Source organism: Aquila chrysaetos, chromosome Z, assembly GCF_900496995.4.
Source record: "Aquila chrysaetos chrysaetos chromosome Z, bAquChr1.4, whole genome shotgun sequence".
NCBI lineage: Eukaryota > Metazoa > Chordata > Aves > Accipitriformes > Accipitridae > Aquila > Aquila chrysaetos.
Window position 1 is genome coordinate 36,908,360 of NC_044030.1, and position 16,152 is coordinate 36,924,511.

Consider the following 16,152-nt stretch of genomic DNA (forward strand, 5'->3'; position numbering starts at 1 on the left):
AAATCAAAAATGTAGCTACGGTTTTCCACTGAACAATTAGCAAGGAAATACACCTTTAATGGATAAAACAGTGTATGTCTAAACACATCTGGGAGATGGACTATGCAAAATGTTTATTACACACCATCAGAAGATGGTTAAATAGCCTAGTATCCTGTAGTCACTTGAGCAGTGGATCTGTTTTACTTGATATGACATGGATTTAGATGAATGCTACTTGATTTATTTCCATTACAAGAACTTTTAGAGGCCAAAAGCAAATGCAAACCCCCACATGCACCCCTTCATTATGATTTTTATCATTTGAGCTACTAGTTCATTTTCTCACAAAAATTTATTTTAAATTACTTTGGTCTGATTCATCAGCTCTGGGGAATTGTTCTCATATACCATTTTCAATTCATTATTATCTCTGCCATTCCTCAGCAGGCCTTCCAAGGAGAGGATGGTGATTAGCCTTTGCCTGTCAGACTAACTACAAACATAACACAATGAGCTGCTTTCCAAAGAACTGGACAGTATTTGCACAAAAGAAAGGTTACAGTCTTAGATAGGTAAACAGGAAATAAGAAAATGGATGACAGATCAAGACAACCCTTCAATGTCCTTGAATTTCACAGAGACTCACTCGTAACACCCTGCATTTACTATTCCTTCCAGACCACTGCAGTGTGCTACATTAGGATCTGAAATCTTAACCTTTGCAAGTGGAACAGTAAATCCCAGCCTTTCTAAAAGGCATCCATCCCCTTCCAGCTCTGCATCTCCCAGTTCACATTCATCCCATTAGAGATCAGTGCAATAGTTTGTCATTTTTCTCATCAACAGGTTTGTATCTTGAATATCCAGTGCAGAATATTAAAAACCCTGCTGCTGACTATGAAATCACAGTAGAAACAAAGCTCAAATATTTTTGAATTAAGTGTAGCAAATTAATTGAAGAAGTCATGATCTGCTTCTAGACACTTGCTGAGCTGAAGAAGAAACTAAATTATGACAGAAATTTTTCAGAAAGAATTATTTATGACATTTACTGAATAAATTGTTTTCTGAGCACAAGAAGTGCTAAGAAATAGGAATATGCAAGCAATCATTCACAGATCATTTACAAGCTTATCCTCCAGTGAACCTGCATCAGAACACATCTAAACACATATAACCAAAGCAAAACCAGCCTATGAGGATATAAAAACATGGGTATTGGGAAAACACTGTCTAAGAAAATCAATAAAACAAATAATGTAAGGACCAAAATATTTGGGATTTTTTTTTAAATTCCATTAAGGTGATTACAGAATGACAGAATAAAATAGGTTGGAAGGGACATCTGGAGGTCATCTGCTTCAAACACCTCACTCAGGCCAGGCCCAGTTAGGTGGGCTGTCCAGTCACATTCTGGGTATCTCCAAGGATGGAGAATCCCTGGGCCTCTCTTCCAGCATTTGATCACCTTCATGGGGAACAGCTTCCCAGTGTTTAATCAGAATTTCCCTTGCTGCAGTTTGTGTCCATTGCCTCTCCTCTTACCACCATGCAGCTTCAAGGAGAGTCTCATTCCATCTTCTCTATATTCTCCCATTACAGACCTGAAGACTGCAATGAGATTTCCCTATTACGCCTCTCTTCCCCAGACTGAACAAAACCAGCTCTCTGTCAGACTCTACTCACATGACAGGTACCTCAGTCCCTTAATCATCTAGGTGGCCCTTTGTGGGACTCACTTCAGTTTGTCAATGTCATGTTCCCTTGTACCACAGAGCCCAAAATTGGACACAACACTCCAAATGTGATCTCACATTTTGGGTTTGCAGACGGTGCTTATGGGCATGTCCCTCCTGTTTTGCAATAGGGCAAATGGAGCTTAGTAATATAAGAATTTCTAAGTTATAAAATTCACATGATCCATATTCTCATGCATATTTGCTGTAACTTGTCAATCAACAGGTGCCTATATTGCAATACTGAATTTGTTTCACAAAGTTTCTCTCAGTGTTTGTTGTGTGCCTAAATAAGCTCTTACTTTCATGTGCTCAGTATCACATTTTTTTGCAAAAAAAGTTTTTTATCAGAGCACATTTTGCTTGTAATATCAGTACAAATCATCAGTAAACCTGCCATCTTTTGGAACATTTTGAGTTGAATCCTCTGTAAGAAGTTTGTGCTTTTTGTAATCCACTGTTTTGCTGTGGAGAATGTTACAGATATGAAAATTAAATTCAGTACCAATCATACATACCCAATCATACTGATACTATTAAACTATAACAGAAATTGCATACCTTTCTTCCTCAGAGTATCTGGAACAAAACAGAAATGTTAAATAGGAAAGCAGAGAAATGTAATGAGTTGTTTTCTTTTTGATGCTCTGCTTCTGTGCTGAGTACAGAACTGGAATAAAAAAGGTGGTTTTGAGGACCATCTTTTAGCTCCTTGGTTCTGGATATCTCTAACCTGCAAGAGCTTTCAGAGCCCTACACATGCCATTAGGCTGGTGCAACACTATTAGAATATGAGGATTGCTAAACTCATTCCTTCTCCTTTTTGCACAGGTGTAGATAAAGTAGAACCTCTAAAGAAAGGGATGGCTGACAAGCCTATTGTTCTACTAGGGGAGAAGGGGAGAGGAAGGCAGGGGGAGGAGGGGGGGAAGAGAGAGACTTTTTTCTTTTTTTTCTTTTTTTCTTTCCTCTCTCTTCACCACCCCCCCCCCCCCCCCCCCCCCCAAGAGTGGTCAGAGTAGTCAGGTTCATCCCAGCCTGCCATGGGTTTGCTGCAGACTCAGTTCTGGAACATCTCTCCTGCCTGGACTTGAGTGCACGAGGCCTTTTAATTCTCCTAAACCAAGGACAAACATGTTGACAGAGAGGCTAATCCTTTAAATCCTCACATTGTATTTATATGAGCAGTGTAGTGTGCAACATTGGTTCTTTTCAGGCACGAAACTTCTGTGTCCTTACATGTGAAGCTCTGTGCACCACACTAATGCATGCCTATCGGTGCTCAGGAAATGGCTTTTTTCTTTCTGGATGAAGTAAAGCATCTCTGTCCCTCATCGAAGTAATTTTTCCTCATTTATTTGAACACATACTTTTTACAGAAATGAAGGACAATAGTTACATAGATCAGTATCTATATTATTTTAGGAAAATATTTTTTTTAGAATTACAGATTATGCAACACAAACTAAAAAAGTGAACACAACATTTGTAATACATGGAATTTAAAAGCAATTTCTTATTTTTTTAGTTTTGTAGTCATTTCTCAAAAACATCTGTGGTGCAGCAGTAACACTAGTAACAGTTTTTATGAACAGGGAAAGTAAACCTATAGGTACTGCACCATGAAGCCAAATTAAAGAGTACTTAAGGATATTTAACCACCTACAGATACACATTAGTCTCTGTTTGGCTTTTTGATAGTGTCTGCATGGGTAGCTTTGGAAATAAATGGGAATTACATGCCTTAGTATTTTAGAAAGTTCTCTAGGCATTGACCTACATGATTAAGCAGCCAGGAATTTTTGCACAACTTTTTTTTTTTTTAATCCATTAATTAATGTTAGCTAGAATATCAACCCCGATGACAAGAACCTCAAACAGTGATATAGTTCAGCTAGATCAGATCAATTACATTTCAGTGAAGCCAGGACAGCATTTTCAAAAGCCCTACAGGTCTACTTTTGAAGTAATTTGTGGACTTGGACGTTCAAATCGCACTGAAATGTAACACAACTCCATTTCAGGAGACTTTGGAAGTTTGTTTAATAAGCTTACAAAGCCCAAACCTTCAGAGATACCTAAATGCCAAACTCTCACAAGTTTCAGTGGGAGATCGCTAGGCACTCAAAGGCTTTTAAGCAGTGTGGTACATATTTCTTTGCTGAAAATGGGATTAAGACTGCTTTGAAAATGTACATAGGTCTCAACAAGAAGTTCCCCAAAGCAGTATGAAAAGAAATAGTAGGAGAAACAAACCATTCTTCTGAAAACAAGTAACTTAGCACTGGCTGTCACATAGAGAAAGCGATATTTGTTTGATGTCTTTGCTGTAATACAAAGTCATCTGTCCTAGTTTAGCTGTTTCAGGATAATTGCATTTACAGCTCTGCACCGAATTTAGTTCTACCTTCTACAAACAACAGGGCAAAGGAAAATATTTTATATCATTTACATTAGCAACTGAAATAGCTAAAAATCCCTTAATTGAGGAAAAAGGTGGTATTTTTAATAATCTACTGGGTCCGTCTGGCGTGGAGTTAATTTTTCTTCATATCACCTCGTATGGTGCTATGTCCTGCAATTGTGACCACTGTGACCAGTGTTGATAACACACCTATGTTTTAGCTATTGCTGAACAGTGCCTACAGAGTGCCAAGTCCTTCTCTGTTTCTTACTCTTCCTCCCCCAAGTAAGTAGGCTGAGGGTAGGCAAGAGGTTGGGAGGGGACACAGCCAGGACAGCTGACCCCAGCTGACAAAAGGGATATCCCATACTTTATATATAACATCATGCTCAGCAATAAAACTGCGGAGCAGTTTTCCAGTGTTGCCCTTGCTTGGGGACTGGCTGTGCATCAGTCAGCTGGTGGTGAGTGATTGCTTTTGCATCACTTGTTTCTTGTTTTGGTTTGTTTCCTTTTTTCCCCCTCCATTTATTAAACTGTCTTTATCTCAATCCACAAGTTTTCTTACTTTTGCACTTCTGATCCTCTCCCCTGTCACCCTGTGGGGAGTGAGTGAGCGGCTGTGTGGGGCTGAGCTGCCTACTGGGGTTAACCCACAACAAACCAGCTTACAGTTTTAGGTTCAAAAATGTAACCTTACAAACAGTATTTCAGCATGGCTGCCACAGTTCACATCATGACTCGTTGTAACTTGCACTACAAAATCACATCACAGAATCAGCTGATGTGTGGGCACCAGTCTTCACTTTCAAAAATCTTGAGGGCTAGGGAACCTCTCTAATTTAATTTCTATCTTTCTTTTTACAAAACCCTCGTCCGTACTCTTCCAGAGAGCAGAGGAGAGACTTTGCCATTCTCAAATTATTCAGTTCAGTAGTATTTCATAGGAAATTATCTCCTATCTTTTCCAAAATGATAGGAAATAAATGAAAGCGACAAAACAGATACTGTAGTAAAGAGAGTCGTTTCATTTTCTTTTTAAAGGATAGGCCCTTTCTTTGTGGCAATGCCCCTGTTTTCTCCTACTGTTTAACAACACCCTCTGTCCTGTTAAGTTCGTGTTGCTGGAGTTTCAAACAGATGCAGGTGAGTTTGGAACAGCCCACAGGGCTACTAACCAGAAAATACAAGATCATATTACTAAAAAAACAGCATATGAAGTGCCTTAACATGTGCAAAATGATGTTATTTGAGCAGCCATAGTCATATCTCTCTCAAGACACTACTTGCAGAACCAAATACAGATTTATCCGTTGAGTGTGGGGTTTTTTTTAATATCTTTTATCTTTCTTTTCTTTTAAATCTGTCACTATATTAAAGGAGTTTAAGGGCACAATTCAGAATTTGCCTCTTAGATCCTCTTAGATCCCTGCACAGTTGGTCTTCATTCCCATATTCATCACTCACATCTGTCTACACAGAGAGGTAAGAGGGAGCCACGCACAGGAGCTGGGTTGTACTGCGGAGATCTGGGAGCAAGATGGTGCTCCAAAAGGAGGAGATAGGGGAGATATCAATGCAGCTCCGTATTGTTGCGTCATTTTGTTGAACTCATCTAGTCATCCCACTAGAGATCCTGGCTCTTTCCAGCTGTGAAGTTATAGCTTTGAAGTGCTTTTTGGTTCATATATTTTTTCCTCTTCCAATTCAAAGTGGAATAGGAAGCATCAAAAGGACAGAAAAAACCCTCCTGTGAGAATTTCTGTGTGATTGGAAGAGAGTTTCTCAAATTTCACAGCAGATAATGCTCACATGAGATGTAAGCTTGATTTTAGAAAGTCATGCAGTCCAGATAGGTCTTTTTAGGGAAGAGCTACTGGCATTTTCATCTAAGGCATTTTTGGCTCAGGACTAGTAACACATTGTCATGGTTTAACCCCAGCTGGCACCTAAGCACCACGCAGCTGCTGACTCACTCCCCCTGCTGGTGCAATGGGAGAGAGAATTGGAAGAGTAAAAGGGCAAAAACTCATGGGCTGAGATAAAGACAGTTTAATAGGTAAAGCAAAAGCCACGCACACAAGCAAAGCAAAACAAGGAATTTATCCACCACTTCCCATCGGCAGGCAGGTGTTCAGCCATCTCCAGGAAAGCAGGGCTCCATCACACGTAGCAATTACTTGGGAAGACAAACGCCATCCCTCCGAACGTCCCCCCCTTCCTTCTTCTTCCCCCAGCTTTAAATGCTGACCATGACATCATACAGTATGGAATATCCCTTTGGTCAGTTGGGTCAGCTGTCCCAACTGTGTCCCCTCCCAACTTCTTGTGCACTCCCAGCCTACTCGGTGGTGGGGTGAGAAGCAGAAAAGGCCTGACTCTTTGTAAGCACTGCTCAGAAATAACTTAAAACATCCCTGTGTTATCAACACTGTTTCCAGCACAAATCCAAACCATAGCCCCATACTAGCTACTATGAAGAAAATTAACTCTACCCCAGCCAAAACCAGCACACACATTTATTTCTACAAGTCTCCTGTTTTCTGGAGGTGGGTGATTAAATGGAACTAGACAAGGTAGGCAAGACCCATCACCTAAAACCTAAGCAACAGGGCGTCTATCCACCTCTTCTCAGTTTGATGGCTCTTAGAGAGGGGTATGAGTGAAATTATTCATCACAGAAAAATCCAATAAAACCATCCATCTGGTCCTTCAGGAGGGAAAACTTTAGCAGATACTTGCTAAGAGGAAGAAAGAAGTCTTTAAGCACCTTTTTTTCACCAAACTGTGATGCTGAACTAATGGGTTAGCCTCAGGAGCCACCTTAATCATCTTGCTATTACATAGCCACTGCTCAACAAGCCTGTACCACTTCCTTACCTGAAGTGATTTTCTCTGATAGAGCTGCAAAAGCTTTTTCCTTACTAGATAATGATTAAATAAATATGTGTTAAAATGCCTGCGAGCCTCCACTCCACAGCAGCCATACAAAGAAACTGTATGAGCACTTTCCAAAGCCGTTAAATTCACTATTTACACAAAGGAATATATCAGTATTATGTGGTTCCTGCAAAACAGTCTCCCTCTAAAGCACAAGCTTACTGTGTCCTACTACTGGATATATCAACTATGTAAGCAAAAGCTGTCAGGTTTTTTATACACTACCAATGACTTACAATTTCATTGCACAGCTGGTCATTAGAGTTATTCTTTCTTTGCCCCAGAATTCATTAGTTTACATGGGGAGATATTTCAGTTCATAAAACTCACTGTTTTTTCCATATCCTTTACTGTTCTTTGCAACACTGTTCTGTTTATTTAAGTGCAACCATAAAAGTACTGTTTATTCCTCCTGAAGCTACTTCAGTTACCTTGTGCAGCTACAACCAAGTTCCACCACTTTATATTAGCACATTTTTTTTTAAACCTGACCAGCAAAATAGAAATTAATTCCTGGTTTTGATGCCAATATTTTAAAAAGTATCTTAGCGCTGAGTATATAGTGTTCTATAGGTATATAGGTACAGTGTTCTTAAAAAACCCAATATTTACATTGCATTATATCTTTCACAAGAATACTGTTGTTTAACCTAGTTAAAAGGATAGGGCTGAAGCCTGACTGGATCCGATTTTTCTGAGATTTAACAACCAGCCTTGGAGGTTGCCTGAATTGCCCAGAGTCATGCCTACATACATACATATTGGAAGTAAGGATCATCTTCAGGTGGATCCAGTATGGATGCAAGATGAATTCAGAAGGGAATGAACTTAAAATATCTGCCTTTTAATCTCCTTTAAAAGGATGTTTTTAGGGGGTTACTTTAAAGTGTGTGGAGTTAAGTACAGTGTTTGGCTTGTGGAACTGAAAATAAGTTTTTATAATGTTGTGCAAGTTTATCAGGAAGTTAGATTACTTCAGCACTTCATTCACACAGGTCCACAACGTGTATAAAATTACAATATATATATATATATATATATCAAAAACCTGCTTGGAAAATTAAATAGGCCAAGGCTGAAGTTTTAGAACACATTCCTGAACTTTTTAGTGATCTGGGAAATAAAAAGTCATTAAATATTTCATCTGCTGTTTGTCAGCTATACTGCACAAACCAATCTGGCACTACTGCCCACTTCAAAGTTGAAAACAGAATTTGATTTCTAATAGGATGGAAAACATGCACAACTTCAGGAAAAGGCAGACACTACTGGCGGATCCTAACATATCCAAATAACACATGCATTGCAATGAAGGAAATTTACTAAAAAAGAACACAGAGGAGTGAGCTGAGATGCATTGCTGAACCAAAGTAATTTGCAGGGGTGGAAAAATTCAAGGCAAGTGTTGCATTAAAATCTTTTCATTCTGCTCATAGAGCTCAGTGGGACATCTTCCACTGCAGAGCCCTGTCAATGTCCTGGACATGAGAGGCCACAGGGACCCACAATTCCTGTTACCAGAAACAAGCGTTGCTCCAAGTAGAGTTGCTCAGAGCCACCTCTGCGACCCGTTTGTTCTGGGTCCGCTGGCAGCCCAGCTGGTCCATGGCACCAACCCAACCAGTCTGCAGTTTTCTTTGCCGGGCATCCCTGCAGCAGCGCAGTGGTCAGGGTGCCTGGGGGCTGCCCCCTCCCATTTCGGTCCCTGGCGCTGCCTCAGCCCAAGGGATCGCTGCTGCGGGCAGCCTCCTCCTTGCCTAGCCTTGCCAAGGCAATGGAAACTTGCAGAAATGGAGCAAGGAATCTGAAATTTCTACAGTTTGGAATCACCAGGACTCACATTCACATCAAAACCACTGAAAAACCTGGCTCTCACATGCTGCTGTCTCTCACTCTCTGACACACACGCTCACCAGCAAAAGGAGGAGACAAACCATCTCCACAAACAGGAGTTTTCTTTATCAGTAAGCCAGGTTTTGAAAACGCAAGTGGAAAATTACAACAACCTGAAAAAAAAAAAAAAGAAAACCACCAAAACCTTACCTTTTGCTACAAGCACATCTTCTATTTCTGTTACGAATATACTGCAGTTAGGCCAGTCTGCATCCTCAGCCTTTGTGCAATGGAGGCTTATCCCCCAAGCCATCAACTTCCTGATGCCCCTTTGCAGCTAATTCCCAAACCCCAAACCCATAACTCCTGAAGAAGAGCACATCTCACAGAGCACTCAACTTGTCCTTGCTTCAGCAAAAGACCTTGCTGCAAAGCTAGGGATATAAACTGTGCAATGAACCAGAGCTCACACATCCCTTATTTAGACAGCCAATTAAAACTTTTCTGTTAAAACGCCTTTTTGCATGTGGTCTTGGACTGTTTTCTAAATATGAATGTACAATACAACTAGCATCAGAGATACTGAGGGAACAGTAATGCTATTTAAAGACTTGATTTAGTTCCAAGCCAAACCAAAGCCCCCAGAATTTCATTTTCTGAAGAAAGGAGTGCAGTTGTTTTTCTAAGGCAGGTTACCATAAACACCATAAACCCTCCGGTTCATTGTCTAAGGGTGAATTCTTCAAGTTTCAAACTCACTGGCTTATTTAAAAAAAAAAAAAAAAAAAACTTTTCAACAATCTCCCTTAAGTGAGGCAGAACCAATGAACACAGTCCTATCCCACCAACCCCAGCTAGAGTTTTACCACCTGCTTCATCATAACCAGAACAAGTAAATGATTTCTTCAGGAGCAGTGGGACCAAGAAGCAGACCAGGAATACAATATTCTTAATTCCCAGTCCCCTTCCCAACAGCCAGACTTCAGCTATTCCTGAATGAAACCTGTGCACAAAGCAGAAACAATCTGATCTATTTGGCTGTTGATGATACCCACACAGAGATTACAAATGAAAAAATTTTAACAGTTAATTTACCAAGACAGTTATTTCTTTACTGTGCCCACAATATTTCTTCTCTTAGTTATGTTTTGCCTAAAGTGAAACAGTAATTTTCCTTAGGTTTTTTTTCTGCCTTTTAAAAGCAGCCACACGCAGCAGCCTGACGGATACTCCCAGCAGAAACAGTCCCAACAGGACTGTTGCGTTTCTATTTTGTTTTTAATCCTATATAAAATGTTTTAAGGCGCCAACTGAAGCCAAAACACATGAGCATTTTTCACACAAAGGCTCCTATTCCAGCATTCATTCATCCCATTGTGCCATTCAGCTAGATACGGTGGGAAGGAGGAAAGCAAGAGGTTTAACTCTTAATTCAAAAGAACCTGAAAGCTATTTTACCACTGGGGGATTATGTGCACATCATTTCTTTACTTCTGAGGTACTATTTTTCTAAGGGTGAGGAAGAGGGAGAATAGTGAAAGAGAAGTCAGTGAGAGCTAACACTGCATTTTATTTAACTTCCTAGTTCTACATATCATTTTGTGGCACATATTTTATTGTGTTAAGCTTTGCAGGCTCCATTTCATCATTGAACACCTGCACATCCAAAAGGTTAAGAAAAGCAGGTAGAAATTTGAAGAAATGAATCAACACTTTAAAGATTCATTGGGCACCAAATATGAGATGGGAGGCCACATTACACAAATCACTGCAATAAATGTCATTCTTTACTGAATGTATTGTAGCAGCTATGATCTACTAGGGATTGTGCATCACTTGTTCCCACAGTGTGTGAGCTTTCTCTTAATAGTCTATTTAGTACAACAAGCAGGAAGCAGGCGAGCTAGGAGAGCTCCAAAACTGCTCCTAGTTGAGCCTGTTCACAGACACGGCTGCAAAACCCTGTTTCGCTATAAGCTGCTTAGAAACAAAATGGAAGCTTTCTTTTCCAGTTGGTGTAAATAGGCCAAATCCTAAAGCATGTAGTTTGCACTCAAAAATACTAATATAGTGAGGCAAGTGCGATTGCCTATGTAAGAGATCTCTGCATCACCCCACTGCATAAAATTTCTGTCTTTCCAGCTAGATTTTTCCCTTGAAGATATAGCATCCATTTCTCATATATACACACACACCCCATAGCATACAGCACTGCATTTACCTTGCATCAGTTAGATGACAGAACCCCTAACCTTACAACGTTGGTACTGAGTAGGGAAAAAGAAACAAAATGGTATATCAGTCCACCGCAATGTATTTTCACTCCGTATGATGCCTGTGTGTGAATCCAAACTTGTTTTTGCACTGTGGAGAACTCCCAGAGAAACCCATATAATATGGGAACCATGGGAGAATGATGAATTTAATCTTAAAAGTAAAGAGCACAGACCATGCAAACAGCCAGTACCATCTGCCATGAATTACACCTACTTTTGCCTAGACTGATTCCCAAGCACCCAGTACACATACTATATCCTGAAAAAAATTAAGCCTTCATATTTTCCTTATATTTTTCCAGCCCATTTGTCAATCTAAACAGAAATTTTCATGGTATTAAGAGACAGATTCAACACAGATATGCTACATGCATCTGAGAATAACTCCTCAATCAGCATCTAGAAAAGTCCTGTGTAAGATTCTATGTCTGAAAAAGTGAATTTGGCTGACTCGTGCAGCTCCAATTTCACAATGCTGTGACAGCTTCTGCCTTTCTAGAGCCAGATACACACTAAGGAGGAAACAGGGTTTGGGGGACCCTGGAAGAACTTTTGTCTTTAACTGGAATTTCACACAGTCGAGGTTGTATATTGTAGTCCTAATTCAGTTACCATAATACATACAGCAGACCCTCTTAGTACTGCCTCATACTGGGACTGATGAAAGGAAAGTGGGCTTTTCATCTTTCCCACAGTAGATGAAGGATACAAGATGGTAAATCATGATGTGAGGTTTACATGATCGTGGCTGACACCAGTACATGCATTCATCCCATCAACAGTTTTGGTTCCTAATAAACAGAACCTGAACTGGATTTAGGGAATATTTCTGGGAAATGTCTGCAACAAAGATACAACCTTCCATTTCTCTAGTACCATCCCACTCCCCGTGGAGTTCCTGTCTGCACTTGCAGATGTGTGGAGAGCTTTTGCAGAGATCTACACAGGGTAAGAGGATCATGACCTGCAGTGTGCAAGTTTTACCAGTAGTATTAACATGAAAACTGGTTATAAAGTTTCAGGTTAACTTCAGGTTCAAGACAGCTTTACTGCAGTGCAAAACAAAGACACTGATGCCGTTTAAATTATACTTTCACAAAACAATACACTGAATATAGAGGAAAACCTCTTGGAGAGAAGATAAGAAAATAAACAGCATATAACTATGGATATTCACATTACCTAATGTGGTATTAGAAGATCAGACAGTATCCCAACCAAACAGTAGATAAGTATGCATATACATCAAAGTCAATCAAGTCAGTGCAGTACCAGGTATGCAATACAGTGCCTTTTAGCTCAGCATAAAGGACTGAAAGGGATTTATATCACAACCTCTCTCAGTGCAGCCTAGAAAGTACTGCTTAGACAAGACCTCTGAAAAAGTAAGACAGATGTGTTGGCCAGTCTTTTCCGGCCTGCACATCCCCTCCCTCCCAGCAGTTACAGGGCGCTTTGGTGCAGGGACAAGGGAGAAGGTAATTTGTGCTGCTGTGATTCTGTGCTCCTCCTGGCAGCTACTGAAATACAGTATAAATTACAACCATTCTTAGTGCTAGTCTAGCAAGACACAATGGCCAAACTGGCCTGCAATAGCCTACATCAGGACTTGCATGAGGATGAAGTACAGATGTTCCTAAATGCTGTTTCTTCTTTTTAGCTACTCCTAATTTAAGTATATTGCTAAAAGGAAAATTTGGGGGTCAAAAACTTGTGGTATTAACCCATGCAAATACTTCCCTGTATTCTCTTCCCTCTTCATTTAAAAGAGAGAACATTGATGGAACAGACCCTTGTCACAGAATAACTGTTTCCTGCTGGAAGATGAAAGACAGGCAAATGAGGCAGTGTAAGTACAAAACACAAAGTGTCGCAAACAACTGCATCAATTGGAAATCCTTCAGGGACTTTCCCAAAACTATTGATTTACCAAAACCAAGCCTTCTCTTACAAAAGCATTCATAGACCTAGACAAATGTGTCTGTCCAACTTGTGAACCCACCCAGCCTGCACAAAACATTCCCAGGCAGCCTCACCATTACAGCAGTCTCATGGAGCGTACATTTGGCTCTCATGTAAATGATTATTTTAACACAGTGAAACATTTCTGCTGAGAAACTATTTGTTTGCAGAGGAAATACCACAAGGTTTCCTTGCTTCAGTATATTAACCTACTGCCAGATGTCTCCCACTGGTCTCAAATGGCTCATTCAGACAGATAAAAGGTTAACGGGCTCTTTCAGTTTGATCTCAGGCTACCTGCTTACAAACAAGTGCTGATACAGGTGCCTACCCACTATGGTCTAACTTTTCTTTCTGCAGATAAAGTAAGACTGTGAATTCCTTTCATGATGATTCATGCTGGTCTGGGAAAAAAAAAAAAATTAAATTAATCCAAAACAGCAACAAAACAGGAATCCTATAAAAAAAATATTAAAACAAGCTTGCCAACAGTCATCAGCTAAGACTTCTTATGGCCACCAGTCTTGGTCAGATATGAATTAGACAAAAAACTCTAAAATCCAGTAATTAATCCTCAGATTACATTCACCATCCCAAAGCATATTAAAAACATAAATCAAACTCCTGACTGAGGGACATTTCACTTTTCTGAAATCAGCAAATAAACGTTAGACATTACAGCTATGACTAATTTAGATTTTATTTGGTGAAATCTGGAGCTAAAACGGTTCTTATTAATACCTGTAAGACTCTTTTATTACATACACATTCCGTTGAGAAATGTATTTCTAAGTTGCAAAGTAAGTCAACACAGGAGATGTTAATAATTCTGTGCTTTGGAAAGAAAAGCAGTTGAACTGACTACCAATACTCATAATTACATATTTTGGCAACATAATGGTATTATTTTACTTTTTATAGTTTATAGGTCATACCAATTAAAATTTAATAAAGAACTAAAGCTGGATAGATTTCAATCCATTAAGGATCTTCAGATCAGTATATTGCTATTGTTTCTAAAATCTTCCAAATGGCCATACTACTTTGAAGTAATTTGCAATAGAAAGCCGTAAATAGGCAGCTACATTCAATTAAATAATTGGTGTCTACTACATGCAAAAATATAGTAATTTATGCATAATATTCTGTGTTTTCTGCCCTCTATCTCTGAATAGCCTGTGTGGTGTTCTCCTGAGATATGTAAATTACTGTTTCCATCTGGTTTATTGCCATAAGGGACTGCTTGAGAATTTAGTTTATTAAAGCAGGTATGAATAAAAATACAGCAGTTTACTGGAAACCCTCTCTGCAAAAGTGTGAGTCTGTAGCTAACTCCTCTTCCAGCATCCAGACAGCCACATGTATACAGATGCGATGCAAACACTGGAAAAACAGCATGAGGTTGGAGACACTACTTTAATCTCTTTCTACAGTGATAAACTATACTGGGAAAAAAAAAGTGGCTTGTTGGCAAATATTGCCAGACTTTCAAGAAATTTGTTTGAAGCACTGAACACAAAGCCCTCCTGATTTCAGGTCAGATAACAGGTTATGGAAATATTATCTCAGTGGCTCGTCAGATGCTGAATTTCCTACTTCAGCAAAGGGCTAATGCTTTCCACACTGCATCTTGGAAAGTTCTGCATGCTATTGCTCACCCCAGCATCCTCCATATGGACAGTAGTAGCCAAGCCCAAGGTCCATTCTACAAGTGTCCCAGCTAGTATTAACAGCTTTACAAGCGCATCATTCCTTTCACATTTAATTAGGCAATTTTAAATCCTATTGGTTAGCCAGAATGGATTAAAAGCTAATATATGAAAACACAGCTTGGCAGTCAGAAACACTGGTTTCTAATAGTTTTCTATTCCATGTGCTTGGCTTCTTTTTTTTGCTGAGGTCCACAGGAAAATATTAAAACCTGATTTTGGACATATATATACCAAGAATGTTGGCAATACTAAAAATTTTAACTTTTAAGAGGTATAGAATATTCACATTTCAAGTATTCAAATACCAGTTGGTATTTGGTTGGTAAATACAAATACCAAAAAAATGAACTCTGTGTAGCTGGCCAATAATTTTGGTTTTGTTGTTTTTCCATTGTTGTTTTAATATTGGTTATTTTGGCAAATAATCAGACTTGGTTTCCTATTCCAGCCCTGGTGTGAGCTGGAACAGTAGTAAGGACCTTATGACACTGAGAAGCGAGGCATAGCTGAGAACTGGAACTTTGCTATCTATACTAGGGATTTAACCTCGAGAACTGCTGCTGAAAGACAGTACTTCTCTGCTAAGGGAGGTCAGTACTAGACAAAAGGATGTAGGAAACAAGTAAAGCTGCTCCCGTCTGCAAAGAAAGTTTGCCATATCAAGATGGGGGCAAAATGCTTGTAATTTTATTGTTTGTCTGGGCTAGCTCCAAGATGAGAAAAGCGGATGTCTTCTGTGAAGATTATTAATACTACAGGGTCCTGTGTTACTATTCTTCTTCATATATCCTGTACTTTCTTAGATATTATTATCTAAAGGACAGGCAGTGTAAACATAGCCAGGAAAATGAAGCATCATCCCAGCTGCATGCATGCAAGAGATGCACAATCTTTTAAGACAATTCAATCTGCTGCAAAAGGGCAGTCGAATTCTTCTGCCCTTGCTGAAATGGGATTTTTTTGAAGAAAGTGAGTCATTCATGTGAAAATTAAGATAATATAGGAAGCTAAAGAAGCTTAGGCTTTTCTCAGCCTCTACATTTGCATATGAGTATGCCTTTTCTATCTCTTCATAGCTGCATCTAGAGCCTGACAGTGAAATGCCGCAGTCTTTAGGCTCTGGTTGCTTGACCTGGGAGATGTGGACAGGGCAGGATCACAAATCCCTCTTTGCCCACACATCATGTTTTCTTCAGAAAGAATTGGAGCACTCAAGGGGGCATATGTCATAGACACAGGAAAAGGAAAATGAGAGCACAGATTTTCACAAAAGGAAAGCGGAGTTCAGCCTCATCTAGTTCAACTTG